Here is a 23402-nt window from a genome sequence, read left to right on the forward strand (position 1 = left end):
AACCCAGGGGCTTGTATCACCTATGATGGACAGGTCTTCCTATCTCACGTAACTTAGCCATGATGATCTCCAATGCTTATGCCAGAGGCTATCACCCTCACTACATCTCATCAAGCAGCAGTTGCGCTCACCCATCACATTTGGGGAAGAGACGAGGCAGCATTGTGCCTTCTGGAGCCAGCACCTTGCAAGCTCATCCCCTCCCTGAGATAGTTCCAAGTCTTCCCAACTAACCCTCTTACCTATCCATGCTCAGAGGTTTTCTCCAATATCCCCAAAGTTCTTTTGATGTGATGTAGATTTAAAGGAAGCAGACTACTCAATGCCCTTTCTCCTCTGCCCAAAGAGTTGGGATCATCTGGAGAGCTCTTTTCCACTGCTTGGCATTTCCTCTAGGAATTGAGTCCATGATAATAGAGGGTGTATAAAACACCATGTATTAGTAACTCCCCCTTCCCAAGCTCCTTTCTCTAGTTTTCTTCAGAGGCAGTTTGTATTTCCCAGATTAATATATGTACTTAAATCTGTCTCAGGGTTGCTTTTGTAGGAACCTAAACAATGATGGCTTTTCTCCTGAGCATAGGAGCATTGTGCTGAACTTGACCAAGAACAAGATGTTGCTAAGCAAAAATGATACTTTTCTCCATTCTTTGTAAGACATGGGGATCATCTTTATGTGTTAATAGGGTACATCTATCTGGTTGCCTTTGCTCTATGATTTGACCAGTAAACTGTACTAATAGCATAACAGTATCCTGTATCTTTAACAGGCTTTCAGATAAAAAGTCCAGACAGCCTCATATGGTACTTTTGCAATATATATGTATGTGTATGTGTATGTGTATGTGTATGTGTATGTGTATGTGTCTGTGTATGTGTATGTGTATGTGTATGTGTATGTGTATGTGTATGTGTATGTGTATATGTATATGTATGTGTATATGCATATGTATATGGTCCTGTGGCTTTATACACCATATTTACATTTGGAGTTTGGGGAACCTGTACGAGTTGGAGAAGTCACTAAATTCAAATCAGGTACACAAAAGAATGTCAAACTTTGCAGTTGCATAGGCACAAAAGTTCAGAACGAGGCAGCACAGTCTGCCTCATAAGGCAATGTTTGCCTGCTAGGGGCTGAGGACTGGCACAGAGATGCATCGCATCATCCCTGGGCTAAGGTCAGAATGCCCCAGAGCTGCTCTCTGGATGCTTGACGGAGTACTTGTGAATTATTTTAGAATTTTGAGAGAAGCCTGTGCCTTCCTGGAGTTGATAAAGCATTTGGTAGAATCTGGCTCATTTCTACTCCTGGGGCTTGAACCAACCAGCTGGTCTGATAATTTCTCTGTCATCTACTTTGGATTCTTTTCCTTATCTATTTCTCTCTTGCTTTAAACAGAGACATAGTCCATGATCAACCACTATAATAGCAATGAAAGTGTAGAATGATTATTACATCCATTTGGGGAAACTGAGGCACAGAGAAGGTTTTTTTTTTTTTTTTTTTTTTTTTTTTTTTTAAGCAACTGGTCCAAGCCATGTAACCAGCAAGTGGCAGAGCTGGGATTTCATCCCAGGTTGTTCGGTTTCAGAACCTGTTTTTTTCAGCTCACGAAATACACAGGTTGGAGATTAGACTTCTTGCAGGGATAGAGAGGGTTCAACCACAGCAGGTAGTAGAAAAGGAAGGCTGGAATTTGTGGTAGCTATTGTTATTATTGTCTCCTAACACACACACACACACACACACACACACACACATACACACACACACACACACACACACACACACACACACACACACAAGCACATACTTTATGCCAGACACACTAAACTGCTCCTCATGAGCATACACTCAGTTTTCCAGCTCCCTGCACCGTTCTGACCTCTCGGTGGTCAATGAACCACCTTTCAAGCCCAGTGTAGATATTCCCTTGTAGTAAACTTGTTAAATTCCTCAGAATTAGATCTTCATCAGTAATTCTATCTAGCAGGGGGATGGGATGGCTTACTATCTACTTAACGACATAAGGTCTGGAGATGGACTATGGGACTTTAAGAAATAACTTCTAGTATTGACATGGATGTGACACCACTTTATATATGTGCAAAATGAGGAAAGTGTATCTATCTCACTTGACCATTATGAGGCTTAAATGAGACATAGTGTCTTCATAGTTGGCCTGGGTCTGGAATGTAGACATGTTTGGTAAAACTATAGCGTATTATTTTAGCACTCTGGTTCTAATATTTTCACAAGACCACAAACATCTTCAACCAAAGAATAGAACCTGTCATTTCTTTTTATTTTTGTGTTTGTTCCAAGGTCAGATATATGGTAGTTAATCTGTCATGGGATGGGAAGATGGATGATAGTTTCATGGTGAAATGGGTGCATAACTATTACCAAGTTCTGTGGTTGGGGCATGGGTTTGGACCATCTTGGCTGACAGATGTATGTTTCCTGTCTTATCAGGCAGAGCAGAACCTTAATGATCAAGAACTAACCTTTGAGTTCTTCATTTATACTGGAGATGGCAAAGACAAATTAAACAATTACAAAATCAAAAAGAGCAGTGGCTCCTCACTGGGGAAAGATCTGACTTCTAGAGCATCTCACATCCTCTGAGAACTACTTCCCCAGCTCAGAAGCTGGAAAATTCTCTTCTCAGAAATGCATGGACAGCGCTATGACTCCCTGGGCCGGTACCAGGAGGAAAGGACATGATGTAAAATGCAGGGCTTGGCATTAGTCCTGACTCTTCTAGGAAGGAGCCTCTGAGTGTGGATTTAACAGCTCCACCAAAGGGACAGAGGTGTGTTAGGGCAGATCCAGTGAGAGTCTCGAAACATACTTTTTGTCCTCAAGGGTTGTTCCTGGATTCCTCACCCCACATGTTCAGTGACTCCTAGCACCTTGACTCAGCAGGCTGACTATTTCAGCTCCCTCAGATGAATATCATGTGGGCACTAATCTTCCATGTCATTGGAAATATCTTTGCCTGAAGCCAAGTACAAGGAAAAAGACCCATGTTTACAAATGCTTTTCCATGTGTAATTTGTCATTCTCAAGGTTTCATCTATTTTCTGCAATCATCTCAGTTAAAACCTTCTATGGGAAATGCCAACGACTAAGCATGCATTCTGTTTCAGCTGGGCGTGAAAATGGAGCTCCCGCCATTCCCGAGTCTCTTTTTAGGGAGAAGACATGGATTTATCTAGTACTCTCTTCCAAGTCATCCATCCATTGAGGAGGGCAGTGAGCAGGACCCCGGGGCAGTGACACCAAGACCAAGGAATTGTCTGAGGGCAGTAGCTTGCTTCTTGTTTCCACCCCATTCCTTTCTTTTTTTTCCTCTGTGTAGTTGCTTGGTATTTCAATTACCAGTGTTACCAAGTCCCAAGGAAGGCAGTGGGTGCTTGGCAATGAACTCCAGTTTCATGCTCTGGCTAGCTACAGAACTCCATGAATTTGAAGGTGTCTTCTCACGTGGAATAGCACAGTTCTGCCTTGGAGGGATGAGTGAAGTTCATAATAAAGCCACTAATGGACGACACCAAAAGGAACTGTCACTTCTTAGCTATTATTAATTATATTATTACAAAGTCACCATTGAACCAAAACTGACTGTGTCTTTGTCCTTATATTTCAGAGTTTATTTAATGGGTGGCCCTAATACATTTTATTGTTATTTGTAAAACGCCCAGGAGGAAAAGGGCATTTACATTCCCCTTTGAAAAACAATCTCACAGTCAAAAACTGAAGCTTCTAAAGATCCTAGGTTGGAAAGGTTGAAAGAAAAGGGAGGACACATCTGTGATCTTTTTGAGGACAGAGCAATTCCCAAGATCTGAGGAACATTTCAGAGTGGAGCGCAGAGTGAATACTACTGGCTAGGCCCTGAGATGAGGTGTCCCTTTGAAGTCCCCAGAAGTTCAGGGCTCTCCTCTAGTCTTGTGTTGATAAGAAAGAAGCACCAGAATGTCTGCTCTTCAGAAAGCATCTTTAAGGACTCTCTTTAAGGTTTAGGATCTTGCTTGCATTAGAAAGGCGTTTATGTGTATTTAAATTAGACAGTGAGACACTCTGACACCTTAGGTGTACCATTCTCAGCCCAGGCTACCTCTTCATTTTCAGCTAGAAGAGAACCTTTCAACTTTCCTGACCTGTTACTAGCCTTTTCCTTTCCTCCCTCCCTGCCTCTTTCCTTCCTTTCTTCATTTAGCAACAGAACTGTCCTTGCCTTGCGTGTTGGGAGAAACCAGGTGACTTCTTTGTTCTGCGGGGCAGACAGCATCTCGCCCTGCCCACCTGTTTCTTCCCAGTGGCCCCCAAGGCCTCCAAGTTTGGTGTCCTGCACATTTTGACTTAGAGAACAAAAGAAAGTGCTAAAATGTCATATGCCAGCCACTTCCTCCGAGTCCATTAACCCCCCTTTTTCCTTCCTTTCCTTCTTACCTCCCTCCTTCCTTTCCTTCCTCTCTCCCTCTTTCCTTTCTTCCCTCCCTCCCTCCCTTCCTCCTCTACATTCTGGGAGGAAAAAATAGAGAAAAAGGGAGAAAACAGAATTGGGTAAAATAGTTCATTTTTTTAAAGAAGGGTGGGGGGGGGACCCAACAAGCCCAAGCCCACTTGGGGGAGTTGAAACATCTGCACTTTCTCAGCAGTTTGAAAGGAAACAAAAAATTGCCAAGTGGTATAAAATTTGAAGAAAAATTACCCAAAGGAGGAATGGACGTTAACCACGCTTCAGTTCCCCACTATGGGTTGACATCTGAAGCGCTCTCTTCTCCCCTCTTTCTTTCTGATTCATAGTGTGTCTAAAGAGGTGAATTGGGCACACAAAACCCAACCTCCTCTTGCCAGGGTGGGTATGAAATATGAAGGCCAGACGATTGTCTGGGCTCAGTGCATTGGAATAACATTGGTTAAATTATGGATAGTTTTTGAATAGTGTCACTTTTTTTTCTCTGCAGATGGTTGTTCTCACAAGGAGCCGGGTCTGCATAATTGTATCAGTAATCAGCAGTAAGGCAATTAGTTGTGTAAGTGTGCTATAATCATTCTAACAGAAGAGATGACGAAAAGACAAAAAACGGGAGGGGGGGGGACCAACATGTCTTTTCTGAATCCATCAACTGACAGCCATAATTAGATATATATAATTGAAAATTCCACAGTAGGGGGGCCAGATTATACAAATGAATTTTCTCTGCTGCCCTTATGCATTTTTGTCTTTGGCTGAGCATCCCCCCAGGAGAGGCAGAAAACTCGTCATTCCAAAAGAGTGCATACTGTACTCAGCATTGTTCTGGACACATGATGTCAGCATAACATTTTTTTTTTTTTTTAGTGTGGGGGTGTGGGCAGGGGGCTGAGGTTAGTGTAGTGTGAGGACAGCACACTGGGTGATACAAGTCACGCTGCTTTGAATATCATTGTATGAACTGTTGTTTGAACTCTGTCTATCTTTTGGTTTATAGTAAATTCAGGGTGGATAGGTTTGGCCATGGGGCTCGGTAGACAGGAGTTACAGCAACGGCCATACGTTTAGACATCCATGGAAATGCTTTAAGTTCCCTGTGCATCGAGGGAAAAATGTCAACAGAGTGATTGTAAGTCCAACCTAGTTTGGTAAGCACCTGTATGCCAGGGCAGACGCACCACACAATCGGTCATGCCTGTTTCTTTTCGAAGGAAGTGGGTGGAGGTTGGAAGTTATCATGCGGCCCTCATCCTGGGCTGACCCATGGGCCTCCTCGTCAGGAAGGGAGAATGATGGGGTTTGAGAAGCTCCTTTACAGCAGGATATTTCACCCTCAGTTTTCATAGGAAAGAGGGGGCTCTATTTAACCAAAGCCTGATTATCAAAACCTATAATTACATTTGGTTAAAAATTCCTAAGTGCCTATGAGTTTGTGGAAACTGCAGAAAAGCTTAGCCCCGAATTAATCAGACTATAGGTCTCCCATCAGACCGAAATCTTTTTAAATTGGAAGCGCAACCCCCAGCCTCCCCCGCTACTCCTTTTGAATTCACCAATTCTTCTATAATTTAATTGGACAAATCTTAACTGTGATTTTTCCCCCTCCCAAAGAGAGGCACATTGCGGCCAAGGCTTGTTAATTAAGGTCTTTAAATGCCCCCAGCTGTGCAATAAGTTTTCAAAGCAACAACTGAAAATTTATTTTTTTTTAAACATTTTGTGGCTAGTTTTCAATCATGTATTATTCCCCCCTCCTTGTTCTGAGGATGGGAAAAACAGGAAAAGTCTCAGGGAGAGTTCCCATGCATTGTGGAATCTTGGACAGACAGTCAAATTGGAGGTGCCATTAAGTGGTGTCTAATTGGAGCCTGTTTAAAGGGGGAGTCACGAGAGACGATTCTTTGGGCTCATAGGCAGTGTGGGCATATGGGTGCTGTCTAGAAATTACTTAGAAGAATACCAGGAAGGGAAAAAATTTCCACTAGGGTCTGAAGACAGCACTTCTCCTTCTAGATGGGAGAGGCTTTGGGGGTGAGCGGGCTGAATTAGACACTGGAAGTTGTCTCTGGTCTCTTTAGGGTGCTGGTGTTCCCCAACATAAAGTCTATGTTCCTGTTCTTCCCATTCCAGCTTATCTGAGAAAAAGGAAAAACACGTGGGGAGAGAAATGCTGAAGTGAGTGTGCAGTGCCCTCTACAAAGTGCCACCTTGAGGGCTGCACCTCAGATGCCTTCCTTTGAGATGCTTAAGGAGGAAGAAGCAGGGTGACTCCATGGGTTTTTTTAAGGCGTCTGCTGCCAAACCTGAAGACCCGAGTTCGTTCCCCGAGGCCCATGTGGTGGAAGGAGACAGCTGACTTCTGCAAGCCATCCTCTGAATTTTCCAGGAGCAGCACATGCACATCCACGCCCTTGCTCCAACCCACACAACAGATAAATTAAAATGTGATTTAAAAAAAAAAAAAGAAAACTTTTAGAAGGCTTTCATCAGTGGCATCAGACTTAAGAAATAAGTGGGGCCCCGTTTAAAAGGGTGAAGAACTTTGCTAAAAGGTCATTCGTAATCTAGTTTGTTCATATGTCATTTCATTTTCCAATACCTTAGCAGTCTCTTCAAATTGAGACCAACCAATGGGGAGCACAGAGAAGACATGTCCAGTGGCTGCTGTGAGCCAGTCATAAGCCTGTCCATCATTTGTGACATTGTGTCTATGTTGATGGAGACCAAATCATTCCTCTTGGGTCCCTATCCTTCCCTGATTCTAGCTTAAGAAGAAAGGAACCTTCCCATAGTAAGTGATTATCTACTAACATGATCAATTTAAAAATCCATATCCCAGACATGTTTTCTACAAAACTGGCCTTGGAGCTTAGTCACGTAGTGGGGCATGATATCAGTACCCGTCATGGTATGACCCTAGAAGGTCAATTACATGGCCCACTCTTCCTGGCAGGTCAAGACCTTTGTCCTTCTAAAGGATGGATGGGTGCCGTAGGCTGAGTCTGGAAGATAAAAGCAAAGTCTACAGCATGGTGTCTGAGAGATGGAGGCGGAGTCTGGGGAAAGGAGGTGGAGTCTGGGGAAAGGAGGTGGAGTCTGGGGAAAGGAGGTGGAGTCTGGGGAAAGGAGGTGGAGTCTGGGGCATCTTGCTCTTCCATATGGCTGTCATTGAAGATGCTGTGACTCATGTGATCTGAATGGTTATGGGCACTGGAAGGAATAAACCTCAAGAGGGGATTGTAGCACAATGCCCACTTGCCAACTTTGCACCAACCATAGTTGGATAAGGCAAAGAAGTGAAGACAAGGTTGCTATTGATAAGTTCAGGGCAGGGCAGTTCATCCGGCTCATCCCCCTCTGACTCTTGCTCTGTCTCCACAGGCATAACATGCTGTTGCCTGTCCATCTGGAAAGAAGCAAGCTGTCTCTGTGATCTCTGGGATGCCTAGTTTTTCTTCTTGTGACAAAGGACACATCTACTGCTCCTATGTCATCCTGGAAGTGTATAAACACATGGTTCCACTGATGCTTCTCAGGACCGTAGCTGACCCTACAAAGTGAAGAGAGGCCAGAGATGCTTTTCAAAAACAGGCATATCAGTAAGTCACCGAGCGAGTTCCCCATGGAATGAGACCCAAGAGGGCAGTGTCTGGCTGCTGGTATATATCTTTGCCTCTATTGATTTTGGGCAGTTTTCCTCTCTGCTGAGCGCTGTCCCTATGAACCTCCCTCCCTCCTTAGAGTGTCTATCTGTCTTCAAGGTGAGATGCAAACAGAATAAAAATTTCTTCTCCAAAGCCTTATCCTAGCCTGGTGTCCCTGGCCCTTTGCTCCTGACCACATTCCTTTGCCTGCAGACACTGTACTCTTACCCTTAGCTACTTTTTTACCCTAGTGCCCAATTATGCCTTTGCTTCCTCAACTTATAGGTGCAGACTCTGTCTTCTGAATGGCCTATGTCATTATTAATGTATTAGGATGTGTAGACCCCTTTAGGTGTCGCCTGGCCTCCAGAGGGATTTCAGTAGGTCAGCCCCTCCAGAGCTCTGCTGCCCTCTTCCTGCTTCTCTTACCACATCCTTCAAGAGCTGCATCTGCAGATATCTTGGGGTCAGCAGGCACAGCTCTACCTCAGCCTGGGAACATGGACCATTCTTTCCTGCCTTCCCAACATGATTTTGCCAAGGGTAACCATCAAGAAAAAGTCCCCTCAGCCTAATGATAGAGCATCTCTTTCCCAGGATGGAAGGCCCCCCTTTTTAGCCCCTTTGCCCCCAAGACTGTAGCTATTGCTTTTATCTTTGGACAGTCTTCTCTTGGTCTCTACCCAGTGATAAATGAGCCCTGAATTGAAGTTGTCCATCATCTGACTTCCTCTAGAGTGCCTTCCAGTTTAGGGGAATGTTGCTGTAAAAATAAAAAAAGAAGTGAGAAGGAAGTCGAGTGGAGAGGGTGGCTTGTGGATCGTGTGACCGGCTCCACAGTGGAGCAGCACCCCGGAGTGAACGATCCTGCCGAGTGGGACTATGGGCCTATAGCAACAGAACCATTTATTTTTCAATTTCACCACTACAGGGGAATCCAAAATTCAGACCCTTGGCTGCCAAGATTGGAAATTGCCATCTGAGGATTTGCAAATGTGTCCTGTGCCCCTCCATCTTTAGGGTTTGTTTGCCATGATGGCGGCCGGCGACCCTGTAAGGTCCTCTGTCACCAGCTTGTTTGGATTACGTCTTAGCTGCCATTAAGCCGCATGTAGTCCTGCTTCTGATATCATAGAGCTATGAGGGGGTCTGAGAGCTGACACCAACAAGCTGCCTATACTTATTAGCTGTAACAGATGGCCAGGCTTCAGGACAATGACAGCTTGGCTGCCCCCGTTACTGCAACTGATCCCTCAAGAAACGCATGAGTCAGCCAGCATTGTACTGAGTCAAGGTAAGATTAAGAGAACCAAGGCAGCCACGTGCTGGGCATCCTCGGAGAAGGACCTGGCTGGTTCTCAGCATGCAGATGAATTGGACATGCACGACCCTGTTAATAAAACTTCGATTTCAGCAATTTAACATGACTGCTGCAATCTCCAGTTGTGCGTAGCATCTATGATTCCTTTCTGTTCTAAATCTGGCCCCACTTCATTCCTTGCGATAACCTGCTTGGTCCCCGTGAACACTTGCCCTGGCAGCCCAGTGCGTCCTTTGTAACTGTGCAAATGCCTCCTAGAAATATAGGACATGGAGTGTGGAGCCAGGGAAAGAGAGTCACAGTTTTCTGGGTTATAGATCCACATTTCCAAGCAGGGATTCTGAGGCCGAGAGGAGAAACAGGAACTGTGACTTACCGGCAGTCAACTGGTGGTCACCTCTTTCTTGGGATGGTTTCAAGTGACATTATTTCTTCAGAAATAATTTGAGAAGCATAACAAAGGCGGTGTTTACTCAGGGTGTCAGTTTCTCATTTGCAGATTTCTTTGATAGCTGTCACTCGCTGTGGCCTCTGCCTGGTCATACGGCTATGAAGATCTTGGGATGAACACGGATGAAATGGTTTGGGGCTCCAATTACCCATCTTTCCTATTTCTTTCCTGCCCATACTTCTCTGCCTGTGACCTAGCAGCTCCCTCTTGCTCCTAGTTTTTTCTAGGCTGGACATTTCTGTTTTCTCGGTTCTGCTGAGGTCCACACCTCCCTCCTCGTTTCTACTGCCTTCTGCCCCTTAATACTACTTCAAGTGTAAGGATAGAAATTCTGTTCCTTCTCAGCAAATGAAATGGTCCTTCTGTTCCCATCACCCTCCTCCATCAGCGTTGATGGAAGATAATAACAAAGGGCAAAAATGATTTGTCTTCCTAAACACACGCACTCTTTGGTTTGCACAGAAAGATCTGAGCACTCAGCCACATCGTGGGCACACTGCAGAGGGTCTTCTCAGTCTCATCCAAACCTCTTTCTTTCTCCCTTGCAAGGTAAGGCCAAGAGGTGTTAGGGTGAAGTGCATTGATTTGGTACCGCCAATTTGGTGACAATCTTTCCTCTAGATTTTTCTAAGATGGAGTAACTCAGAGGTGGGATTTTTGCTTAAATATCCCCCCCCCCTTTTTTAGAACCAGATTCGTCTGAAGGGAGTTTCCCAGCACTCAGAGGGAAACTCCTAATGATGAGGCCTCCACAACTTCTCCTCCTTTGGGCCTCATTGTAATTCAGGCCTATGCTTCCCAGCTGACAGTGGTCTCTTTTCTTTCCATCTTTAATTAGCACTGTCAGTTTTAATCCTCTGGAAAGAAGAGAGGAGGGAACACATGTCCCAACAACAGGCGTGTTTGCGAGACTCCAGTAAACTCACAGAGTTATGACATGTATCAGGAACATATCTGCATATATTTTTCTATTTGCTTAGCAGAGAACGTTAGAGTCTTTTTCTCCCCTGGGATTACTTTAATGCCACTTTTGGTTACTATGTATGTGGTGTTTTTTACTGAGTTGTCAAGCTCTTAGATGGTGTCACCATGAAGTGTCCCAGTAACTCAATCCCTTTGGACTGCCTCAAGCACCTTAAATATTTGGATTGCAAATACAGGTGGGAAGGTACCACCCCCCCCCCCAAACCTTCCTATGGATTAATTTGCTGGGTGGCCTGAAATAGGCCAAAAGGTTTGGGCTTGGGACTAGAATTCTAGAAATAATCACCCTATAGACACTCTAAATCAATCATAATTAATGCTCTTGCCTAGTCCTGTCGTCTGATTGCTGCTGCAGGGTGAAATAAAGAGACCCTTTCTAATACAATTTGAAAAGAGATCAAATCTGTCATTTCATCTAATAATTGAGCCAAATGAGAAAAGAGAGAGGTCAAAGTTCACCGAGTGACCTTATGTAAACCCAATAATGCATAATTCATTTCCTTTTTATGGAATTTAAAAGCTGCTGTAAATGGGCAGGACAGAGGCTCTGCTTCCCGAAGCTTCTGCCAGGCTCCCCGTGTTCAGTCCTCCAGAGCCACACCAACTTTCCAGCAGCAGATTCCTGAATAATCCCCAAAGCTTCCTCCCAAACAGGCATTGGGTTGGTCCTCCCAAGCGTGTGGGGGTGAATAACTGAATAAAGTCACTGACAGCGCTCTTGGAACGATATAAAACCTGTAATTTATTTATCGAGTGCTACAAATACAGTTACAGCATGTTTTCACGCAAAACGCGTTCCCTCTTTTTAATATTATCAAAAGGGAGAGTCTGGGTTTGGCTTTGCGGAAGAAAGAGTTGCAGGCAGCCTTTATGTCATTTGTCTTTTCTCTCAGTGCCAGCGTGTTGGAACATCTCATCTCTTTCCAGTTTGAACACAATCTAGGCTGAGAACGGTATGAATGAAATTCAGAGTGTTTGAAGGAAGCTTCTAGCAGAGGATTCGGGGTCCTCAACCATCTGAGCTGGGAACTACTACGGCTTGGCAGATCTTCTCCCATGGATCACTTCCTGAACTCCTGGGTATCAGCCAACCAGATCCCTGCTTTTCCAAAGAGCCTGGTTTCATCAGCAGGCACCCCCAAAGCAGTCACTTATTCTTTTTATTGTGGTAAGTGCTGATGGAGAGACAGTATGTGGTATAAAGGTGGCCACAAGATGCCTTTAGAGCACTCTGTACTTACAGCTTCTCAGTGTTCAGTTGAGATCTTTCTCACAGGACGGACAACCCTGTAGTACCTGCTCTCCATGTTTTTTTTTTTTTTTTTTTTTTGGCACTTCCAACCAGTGTGATATTAAATGTCTGCAGCTCAGTGCTCGAACCACACAGAACACCCTTCCTCTGTGTTGCATTTTGTAATATACATTGCTCTGTGCCACCCTGAGTGAGGATGTACTTTCGAACCCATAGATGTGACCTTGCCATTTGCTTCTGATGAAGACTTTAGTATGTCACGAGGGGGCTGAGTAGAGGAAAAATTGATCTAATGCTTCTAGAGCACTGCTTCTCAACCTGTGAGTCACGACTCTTGTGGCAAATTTCTATTCCCCCAATATTTACATTATGATTCACAACAGTAGCAAAATTACAGATATGAAGTAAGAGCAAAACTAACTTTACGGTTGATGGTCACCACAACAGGAGGAGCTGTGTGTTAAAGGGTCAAGTCATTTAGCATTCTGTAACAAGATGGAAATTTCACCTATTCTTTGAGTCCCTGAATTCTACTGTTTACTGATTTTTTTCTAAACGATAGATAATGTGCCTAAAATAGAAAAACACGGGCACTTATAACAAGCAGATGGACTATATTCCATTTGGTAGAAACAGTTTAAAGGCTCACCAGGACATTAAATCATTAAATAAAATTATAGAGTTCCCCAAATGAAGAAATAGTCCACAAGTATGAAAAATGATGGCTTTTGTCATATTCAAAGACACCTAAGATGTAATGGCATAATGTAACCTGAACAAACAAACCCATAAAGACAATCCACACCAAACTTTTGGAGCATAAAGTTGAAGAAGTCAGAAGTCAGAAAATGTACTAATTCTGTCCATGGCATTCTATACACAAGCATATGACACATGTGTGGACATGCATGCTAATACAGAGATTCACTGAAATTAAAATCTTCAGTATGGGGTAGGATTCCTTGTACAAAGTTGGAAGACAAGCTACAGACTACGAGACTATTTCAGAGTGGATATCACCAGGAAATGATGTGTACAAGTATAAAATGGCCTTGGCACTTAGCTTGGTGCATCATTCCTTGGCATGCAGGAGACCCTGGGTTCACCCTCAAGAAAAGACCTTGGGTTCCTTTTCTGCAAGGGAAAACAAGCAAAAAAACATCTCACTAGAAAAACAAGTCATGGGAGAAGCATATTGACAATTCTTAGAAAAAGGAATGTAAATGACCAGCAGGACTCTGAACAGAAGCTTGATGTCTTTAGTGAGATGGGAAATGAACGTTGAGGAAAAATGCTGACACGTATACACTTTCTGCATGGCAAAGTAATAAAAACAAAATGGAGGGAGGGGCAAATCATGGAAGTATCCGGTGCTGGTGACTCTGGAGAGATGGTTTAGTGTGTACTGTAGCAACAGTGGTCTGGGGAGGTGGCTCAGTAAACAAATGCTCTTGAAACCAAGAATGACAAACTGAATTCAATATTGGGCAACTCATGTTTCGGGAGGAGAGAACAAACTCTAGGAAGCTGTCCTCTGACCTCTACCTGTGTGCTGTGGCATATGTGACCCTTATAAGAAAAGAAAAAGAAAAAACTTAAATAAGAGATTAATATGTATAGCCCAAGGAGATGGGCATCAGGAGGTTCATAGTTGACAGGACAAACAAATGGAAAATCTAGATGTACTGGAGAGGCAGTGGGGTGTTGGAATGTACCATAGAAGTGCACAGGCTCTGGGCAGACCATTGAGGCTCGAACCCAGGCTTCTCATGTATGAATACTGCAACCAGGGGCAGTAGCTTAACTGTTCTGCACCTTGCTTTTCTCACCAGTAAGATAGGAGCAAACATGAAATGGGCCATACAGCTCTTAATAAGCATTTTGAAAAGTGATTGACATATAGTAATAATTTAACACACAGTAAAGTTGAATATAAAGGCCAGAGATCCTTGTGCATGACTAGTTAGCTAACAAATGGTTGTGGGGGGCATGCTCACTTGCCTCAAATGGTGCAGTGGAAAAACTTGGAAAAGACACACAGAGCATCACCATTTGTTGCTATGGTAATGTCTACGAGAGAGAGAGAGAGAGAGAGAGAGAGAGAGAGAGAGAGAGAGAGAGAGAGAGAGAGAGAGAGAGAGAGAGAGAGAAGTGTTGGAATTCGAATAAGGTATTAGGAGCTCTGCTCAGGAGGAGGAAAATCAGGGTCTGGGAAAAGGTGAGCTAGGTCCAGTGGTACACATCTGCAGTCATAGCTACTTGAGAGGTTGAGACAGAAGGACTGCAGCTTCTATGCTTGCTTGGGCTACTTGTGAGTTCGAGGCCTGCTTGGGAAACTTAGTAAGATCCCATCTTAGGGCAACAATTTAAAAATGATGAAGAGATGGATCAGCAGCTGGGGAGTACATGTTACTTTTTCAGAGGATCAGGGTTCAATTGAAAGCATTTGTATGGCAGATTATAATCATGTATAATTTCAGTTCCAATGCCCTTTCTGCTCACCACAGACACCTGGAACACACATGGTGCACAACCATGAAGGAAGACAAGACACCCATCTGTATAAAAACATAAATACTTTGATTAAAAAATACTCAACAGTAGAGTATTTGCCTGGCAGGCCCATGGGCCTTGGTTCAACCACCTGAATAGAAAAAAGATATTTCTGGGTGGTAGTGGTGCACACATTTAATCCCAGTACTTGAGAGGCGGAGGCAGGTGGATCTCTGTGAGTTTGAGGCCAACATGGTCTACAGAGTGAATTCCAGGACAGCCACAGCTACACAGAGAAACCCAGTCTCGGAAAACCAAAAACCAAAGAAAGCTAAAACAAAAGAAAACAAAATCCTAATTTAATTTGTTTAATTTTTATTTTTCAATACGGAGTAGGCTTAGTGTTCTTTTTTCTATTTCAAATGACCAAAAGGAAAAAGAAATAACAAAGAAAAAGAAAGCAGGTATCAATCTAGGTATATTGATACTGCTTTGCTTCTGAGAGATGGGGGGGGGGAGACAGACAGAGAGAGTCTGAGAGAGAGAGAGACTGACAGAGGAGAGAAAAGGAAAGGGGAGGGAAGGGAAGGAGAGAGGAGGAGAGGAGAGGGGAGGGGAAGAGGGAGGGAAGAGGGGAGAGGAGGGAAGGGGGAGGGGAGAGAGGATGGGAGGAGAGGAAGATCCAATGCAAAACTGTGAATTGCAGGTAGGTAGTGACAAAAGTTATGCTATTTTTTTAAACATTCAGTGATAGCTTTTTATGTTTTTAAAATTTCCCGTCCTTTAGTCCAGGCTGACTCTGAACTTGTTAAAGAGTAAGTTACCTTACCTCCATCTCTTCTTTTGGGGGTGGGGCAAACTTTATTTTGTGTTTATGATTCTTATTTAAGCGTCAGGTTTGATATGCCTAGACAAAGTCCCCAGGAAGCTGTAGTTTGCTCTTTCTAATGACAAGTTTTATAATCTCACATTTAACTCTACAGATTTATTAGCCAATTTCTACGTAAAATCAATTTGATAATGGGATTATAGAATTGCATTTCATTGGCGTATCACGAATAATAATTCTAGTTTGTTCACAGGATTTCAGAATCCTCACTACTAAAGTTCCGGAGCAGTTTTTGGAACACTGCCGTGACCCCTAAGTGGAGCCTCGTTCTCGTGAGTAGCGGATCCTCACTGTCCTCATCCGTTTCTCGCCGCTGCTCCTCTACTCTCTGGACCCTTCCAGTAAACGCAGTCACGTGACCTGTGGGCTTCACGCCCCCTTTCTCTCCTTCAGTATAACATTCTTGGTTATGATCTACGCCATGGCATTTATTCCTCTCAATGACTAACATTCCGTGATATGGAAATACCATCCACATCTAACCGTCCATTATGTGACGGATATTTGTGCTGCTCCTGGAGTCTGTTTCCTATAAAAATGGAACTTTTAATGTATGTACAGGTTTTGATAAGCGAACGCTTTCAGTACTCTTGGGTGTGTATGAGTAGGATTGTCTGGAGACAACTGCTGCCTATTTATCCCACGAGAATGCAGTTTTCCACAGTGACATGCCACGTTACAGCCACACAACAACAAAAGCTCCACTTCCCACATGCTTCTAAAAGCGTGTTCTCTTCTAAAACTCCAAATTACACTCTTATTTCATTCTGAGTGAATGTATTCGCACACGGTGGCAGGGTGCCCAGCCCTGGATATTGGAGGACGGCCTATGAGAGTTGGTTCTTTCCTAACCCATGTGGATCCTGGAATTCGAACTCAGATGATCAGACTTGGTACATTTACCCATGAAACCATCTCACCAGCTTTGCTTTTCTGTTACTGTGATAAACACTGTGACCAAAAACAACTTGGGGAAGAAAGATTTATTTCCTCTTACAGGTTAAGGTCTGCTAAAGGAAGCCTAGGCAGGAAGACAAGGCAGGAACCCAGGAACTAAAGTGGGGCAGCCGCTTTCTTTACCAAACTATTCCAAGAATTGTCTTAGCCCAGTTGCTAATATAATTTCACCGTGAAACCTGTGCGCTGGGCCTACAGATCAGCTTCTCTCTGTTCTATTGTCTTTCAATCTCCTACTAGGTAGTTACATTAATTCCCACTTACAGCATTCAGTTGCTTTCCTGGTTCTTAGCCCCAAAGTTGTTCACATTTCTCAAACAAAGCAGAAGAAAAACCAGAAACAAACAAAATCCCCAAACAGACCAACCCAGCTTGGTCAGGCCTGTCAGAGCAATACCTTATTCCTGAGATCAGCTTCTGTTTTAATTATTTTTTTCAATTGCTGTGACTAAAGCACCCTGACCAAGACAACGTACAGACTAGTTTGCTGGGTACTTTTAGTTTCAGAGAGTGAGCCCATAGTGGTGAGAGGCGCGGCGCCAGTGCAGGAACTGCTGAGAGCTTACATCTTATCTTCCAGAAGGATGGAGAGAGAAGGGGGATTGGTGGTTTCTGAAACCTCAATGCCCACCTGTCATTGTCTAACCATTTCCAACAAGGTCACATGCCTAATCCTTCAGAGAGGAGTTTTACTAGTTGAGGACCAAGCCTTCAAATACAAGCGTCTAAGAGATGCCATTTTATTCAAACCACCACAGATTCCTTTGAATTTAAATTTGAGTGTTGTAGAGGCACCGATACAAATTCATTCTTTTGTAGTGGATATCCAGCTCTTAACTGGCTACAATATTTTTTTTTCTTTAAATGATTGTGGAAACCTTTATAAAAATCAGTTGACCATTGAATGAATTTATAGGTTCTGGACTCCCAATTTTATTGACTTGTCTGTATATGAACTCTTTTCTCAGGACCACACACTCTTAATTACTCTAATTTTCCAGTGGGTTTTGAAACTTTGTTTTTGTTTTTGTTTTTTTTTTTTTTAATTATTTTTAATATTCACAGGCTCTCAACATTTCACATGGACTTTAGTTAACTTGGTCAATTGCTTTTTGGAAAAAAAAAATGAAAACAGTCGAACTTTTGACTACATTAGAGCTATGTAGCCATATGAGGGTATTCCTATCTTGTGTTAAATCCTTCAGTGCGTCCTCTTGAGAAAATTTCCAATTACTTAGTTCTTAAATATCTTTGCACAAAATATTTTACTTTTCAGTGAATGAAATATGAATTCACACTTCTTTTTAAAGGTTTTATTCTTTAATTATATATATGCATGGAAGCACGTGTCTCTTTGTATGTGTGGTGGTTTGAATAAGAATGTCCCTCATAGGCACATAGGTTTGAATGCTGGGTCATCAGGGAGTGGCACTATTTGAAAGGATTAGAAGATGCAGCTTTGATGAAGAAAGTATGCCACAGTAGGTGAATTTTTAGGTTTCAAAAACCCATGCCAAGCCCAGAGTCTTTCTTTCCCTGATGCCTGTAGAACTCTCAGCTACCTCTCCAACACCATGTCTTCCCACCTGCAGCCATGCTTCCTACCATGATGACAATAAAGTAAGCCTCTGAAACAGCAAGCAAGGCATAATTAAATGCTTCCTTTTAACAGCAACAGAACAGTGGCGAAGACACAATGTGTATGTCTGTGAGCATGTACAATTGGGGGCAGGTGGTTATGAATGTCAGAAGAAGATGTAAGATCCATTGAAGCTAAATTCAGGTGTTTGTTAGCCATCTGAGATGGGTACTGAGGGTCCTATAGAATAACACTCTTAACTTCTGAGCGGTCTCTCCAGGACCATTGTTCACATTTAGCTAACTTTTATTCCTAAGTGCTTTACTGCCTTTTATCCTGTTATACATGGAATTGCTTACTTCATTTTCAGATTGTTCATTTTTAGACTATAGAAATATACTGTTTTTAATGTGCTGATCTCATTTTCTGCAAATGTGCACAACTTAAACATTAACATTTTTCTGTGTCTTCCTTGATTTTTATCTTTGTAGTCATTTAATCTATGAAGAGAGATACCTTTTACATCTCCCATTCTAATCTATATGTCTTGATTTCCTTGGCCTGAACAAAAACCTCCAGCCAATATTGAATAGAAGGGGTGGGAATGTGTTCCCTGCACTGTAATGACATTAGCAATGAGAATTCCAGTATGAATGTTAGCTGGTGGCTTTTCATCAGTAGTCTTGTATGTGAAAGAAGTTGCTTTCTAGTCTCAATTTGCTGCAGATATTTCCTGTGCAGAGGTCTTGGATACTGTAGAATGCTTTGAGCATCAGTTTAGAGGACCATGTGTGTTTCACCTTTATCCTTTGAGCACAGTACACTATGCATTGCATTGAGTGGTTTACATATTAGGCCAGTTTTGCATTATTGAAATAAACTTTGTCCATCTTTGGGGAAGAATTTGTGAGGGATTGGTCATAGTGCTCCTTCCAGTGTTCGACAGAGTTTATCTGGCCACACAGCCCAGGGCTTTTCCATCTGTGCAGGTTTATAGTTGCTAAATCAATATCTTCAGTTGCTAGAGTTATATTAAGTTCTTGTACAATCTCCAGTTAGTTCTACAACATAAATTTCAACAGGGCTTCTGGTGTGTAGTATAGAATTCTCATAGCACTCTCTTATTATCCTTTTAAGAAATAGCATCCCTCCTTCCCTTATGGCTTTCACTGCCACCCCACCCCCTCCCTGTCTTTTCAATTGTTCCCTCTCCAGTCAGTGGCTTGTCAGACTTGTTGACAAGTTGTGTTTTGTTGATTTTTTTCCTACATTGCTTTTAGAATCTCTGCTTGGTTATTTTTATTCTACTGTTCATTCTTTCCCTCCACTAGTTTTGTTTTGTTTTTTCTTTCTTTTCTACATTTCTGAGGATGAAAGGTTGCTGATCTGAGATAGTTCTTTTGAGTTGTACTCACACAGTTAGGTTTTCGTGTAAGAGCTGGGTTGTCCCCTTTAACTTGGAACTCTGCACGTTGGCTTGGTGAATTCTCTCCTTCCATTTGGACTTTCTACCTCCTGTTGGGTTTTCTTTCTGAAGTTGTTACGTATTTAGCATTGGCTTTTGTTTCCACAGATCTCCTAGTCTCCCAATTTTTATTGGATGTTTACTTCTAATTTCATTTCCTTGCGATGATAGCCAACATGTTAATTGCTTACTCTTCTTTAGAAATGTACCGAGGCTTATATATCTTTGTGATCCTAACATACACTCTACCCTTGGGAATGTTCTCTGTCATTTGAGAAGATGGCTAAGTCTGCCGCTGTTAGCAGCAGTTTGTTGTTGATTATTGTGAACTGAAGTTAGGTTAGAGTCTTGTTTAAGACTTTTCTGGCTCCTCACATGCCTTCCGTCCAGTTGTTCTGCACATTACTGAGAGAATGGGTCATTGAAGTCTTCAATTACTTATAATTGAGTTCTTTATGTATTCCTTCATATCTGTCAATTTTTAAGTTATGTGCTCTGGGGCTCCGTCCTTAGCTACATGTAGGTTTGAAATTGTTATACATACAATGTCCATTGCTTTTGTTTTGTTTTGTTGGTAACTTAAGATCTCATACTTTGTTTCTAGTAACATTGCACAAAGCTCTTGTAGCTGCCAGCATATCCCACCTCTCTCAGTTACCATTGGAACATCTCATTTTACACAACTGCAACCCATTACTTTTTGAATACAAATATAATTTTTTTAACCCTCAGTACCATGAGACATGGGGTAAGTGTTCTACCACTGAGAAAGCTAAGTAATTAAAAAAAATTCCTTCCTAATAGTTTCTACCAGAAATGGTTTCTAATAGTTTTAACTGGAGACCTTGCCTCACTATTTATTACAAATAGGAAACACAGAACTGACAACTCCATCCCATTGCTGTCTCTTTTACCTCAAACTTTCTACTTCTGCTTTCTTTTCTGTTAAACTGTTTCAGTGCATTACCTGAACTTCCTTCTTTAACATGTAATTTTAGAATGTTTTCTCCATGATTTCCCTGAAGACTGCTATTAATATCTGATATGTTTTTAGTACCCACCTAATATCAACTGTATATAAATATTTCACTCTCATATGGTTTATCCACACGTCTTGCCCTTTTTCATAAGTCACATAGTTACTTATAATTATTATGTTCTGGAGTTGTTGTATTTTTAAGTCACGTTGAACGAGAATTTTAAACACTAGAAGAATATTTATATTTTCTTTTTTAATTGTCTGTGTAGCTATTTCTCAGGTATCCTGTTTACTGTGGATGAAGTAGCTGTTTCACCGTCTTTAATTAAACCAGAAAGACTGCTTTTAGTATTTCTCGTGAGTAGGTCTATTAGCAAAAAGGTCTGATATTTTTATTTACTTTATGCCATATATTTACGTTTTTTGCCTTAATTTTCCCCTTTCTCCCCAAAGGATAGTTTTGCCAGATAAAAACACAAACAAATGTACTTGTTAGACAGTTTTTGTTTTTTTTTGTTTTTGTTTTTGTTTTTTTTTTCCTTTTCGAACTTTGAAAATGTCTTTCTGATGTTTTCTGACCCCCACTATTTCTGATAAGAAACCACCTATTAATCTTATTCGAGATTCTCTGTACGTGATTAATAGCTTCTCGCTGCTTTCAGGAGCCTCTCTTTGTCTTTGAATTTTTGACAGTTTGACTCTGATGTGTGTAGGTGTGAATTTCCTTTCATTCTATGTGAAATTCTCTGAGCTTTTTTGAATGTTTCTTTATTTGAATCATTATTTCTTCAGATATTCCCACTATCTCTTTCTGTCCCTCTTACCAGATCCAGCATCCCATGTTTGTCCTCTTGATGAGCCTGCAGGTTTCTGGTGCAAGGCATTTTCTATTCTAGCCTTCTTTCATTCACTAATCCTGGCTAGTGAATTTTTTATGTCAACTTTTATACTTTTCAATTACAAAATTTCCCCTTGATTGCTTTTTATAATTTGCATAGCTTATTGCTTATTTTTTTTTGATTATGCATTTTCACATATTTTCCTTCAGCCTTGTGAACATATTTAAAGTAGCTTACTTAAAGTCTTTGTCTTCGGAGTATAGCTCTTAGCTTTCTCAGATAAGGATTTCTGTAAAGACTTTTTTTCCTAGGTATAGAAGACTTATTTGCAGAAAATTTATAAATGTATTTGTGTGTGCATGTGTGCGTATAAAACTGAAAAGAATATATTTCTAGCAGTCTAATGATAACTCTGAAAAACATCCCCCCCACCTCCCCGAGTTCTTCACTGTTTCCTTCTGTAGTTGTTACGGCACATTTAGATGTTGGGAACTAATTCTGTGAAATCTATATCTTTGTAATGGATAGTCAATAAAGTCTCAACTCAGATCCACAATTAGCTAACGATTAGACAGAAATTTCTTTAGAAGCCTGGAGCTAATAAGTTTCTAATTTTTGCTTACTGGTTGTATGCGGATGTTTGGGATGTCTTCAACACTTAACTAGCGAGTATAAAGTTATACTTCAGCCTTCAATTCTTCCTTGACTTGAAATGTGATCAGGAGCTTTTCAGTAGGAAATTTTGCTAACCACCACTCAGTGCCCTTGGCAGTCATGGTATTCGTTTCTTCTTATATATTGTTGACTCATGGTTGCTTATATTCTCTCAAGGACTTTTGCACCCATATTCGTGGATAACGCTGGTCTGTGGCTTCCTATTGGATAAAACTCTACCTTTTGATTTTCTGGAAGTGACAGGGTAGGATTGTTGGTTCTTTTTAAGGTGTGCTTTTTTTTTTTTTTTTCCAGATTTACGCCCTGGACTAAGTGCTATAAAATTATCAATTTAATTTCCTTGAGAGCTGTCAGTCTGTTCAAATTGCCCTGTGTTAAATCATGTATGATAGTTCACATTTTATGGAATTGCTTCATCTTATATCAGTGGCCAAGTTCACATGGGTATAGATGTCCGAATCTCTTTCTTACTGTCCTTTTTAGCCTGGCAGAGCCCCTGCAGTATTCAATGGATCCTATCTGACTTGGCCATTTGTCATATTTTACTCAGTTCTGTTACAGGTTTGTTAATCTGTATCTATCTTTTCAACCTATTTAAGTGACTTTCAAAGTGACTTTTCTGTTTCTGATTTCAGTTATTTTTGCTGTTACTATTATTTCTTTTATTATTGCTGTTGTCTTAGGCTTTTTATTACTGTGATAAAAAATTAGGGACTTATCCAACCTATTTCATCTTACTTTTCTTGCTAACAGTTTGTCACTAAAGGAACTTAGCGCAGGAACTTAAAACAGGAACCTTGAAGCAGGAACTGAAGCAGTAAGCCATGCTTATTGGCTTGCTCAGTCTGCTTTCTAATAGGACCTAGGACCACTTCTCAGGGATGACACCACCCACAGTGGACTTGGTCCTTCCACATCAACCATTAATCAACATAATGTCCTATAATCAGAGCTTGTCTATATGGAATCTGATATAGTCATTTTCTCAGTTGAAGTTTCTCCAGACTATTAACTTTAGTTTCTATTAACATGAGAAAATACTGAAAGGTGACAGTTCTTTTGTTTTATTTTGCTATTTTTCCCCAGGTTCTTGTGTTAGAAGATAAAATTATTTACTTTATACTCTTCTTAAATATAACATTAATGTTGAAAACACCCCTTATACAAGTATGCTATCTGCTTGCACTAATAATATTATATTTAATTTTATTTCATTCAGTTAGGTGTATTTTTTTTGATTTCCCATAAGATTTCCTGAATGATTTATTAACTATTTAGAAGTAAACCTTTTAGTTTACAAAAGTTTGAAATCTTTCATTTCTATCCTTTTGTTGTTGATTTCCAACTTACTTCCATTGCAGTAGGAAACCTGTTTTATGTCTGT

Source organism: Micromys minutus (genome assembly GCF_963924665.1).
Source record: "Micromys minutus genome assembly, chromosome: 24".
NCBI classification, from domain to species: Eukaryota; Metazoa; Chordata; class Mammalia; order Rodentia; family Muridae; genus Micromys; species Micromys minutus.